Raw genomic sequence first — 635 nt, forward strand, 5'->3', positions numbered from 1 at the left:
ATCAGAAAAAGAAGAGAACACACCCAAATAAATAAACTCAGAGATGAGAATGGAAGTATCACCACAGAAACAATCAAGATTCAGAACATTATAAGGGAATACTTCTCAAAACATTATGTTAATAGGTTTGAGAACTTGGCAGAAATGGACGTTTTCCTAGCAAATATTGACATGACAAGACTAAACCAAGATGTGTTAAACCATTTAAAAGGCCCATATCCAGCTTGAAATACAAACAGCAAAAAGAGACCTCCCAGCTAAGAAAAGTCCAGGACCAGATGGTTTTAAAATGAAATTCTACAAGTCCTTCAAATCAGAGCTCACACCAATGCTACTCCAACTCTTCAATGAAAGAAAAAGTTCATTACCGAACACATTCTACGAAGCCATCTGAACACACATCCCAAAACCAGGCAGGAACTCTTCAAAGAAAGAGAACTATAGACCCATTTCTTTGATGAACATTGATGCAAAACTTCTCAACAAAATTTCGGCCAAACGATTTCAATAATTCATCCAAAAAAATCATACACCATGATCAAACAGGATTCATTTCAGGTAGGCAAAGCTGGCTCAATATATGCAAATCAATTAATATACTTCATCACAACAACAGGAGCAAAGATAAGAACCAC

This window comes from Dipodomys merriami, unplaced genomic scaffold (genome assembly GCF_024711535.1).
Source record: "Dipodomys merriami isolate MVZ:Mamm:240054 unplaced genomic scaffold, mDipMer1.0.p SCAF_404, whole genome shotgun sequence".
In the NCBI taxonomy this organism is placed as follows: Eukaryota; Metazoa; Chordata; class Mammalia; order Rodentia; family Heteromyidae; genus Dipodomys; species Dipodomys merriami.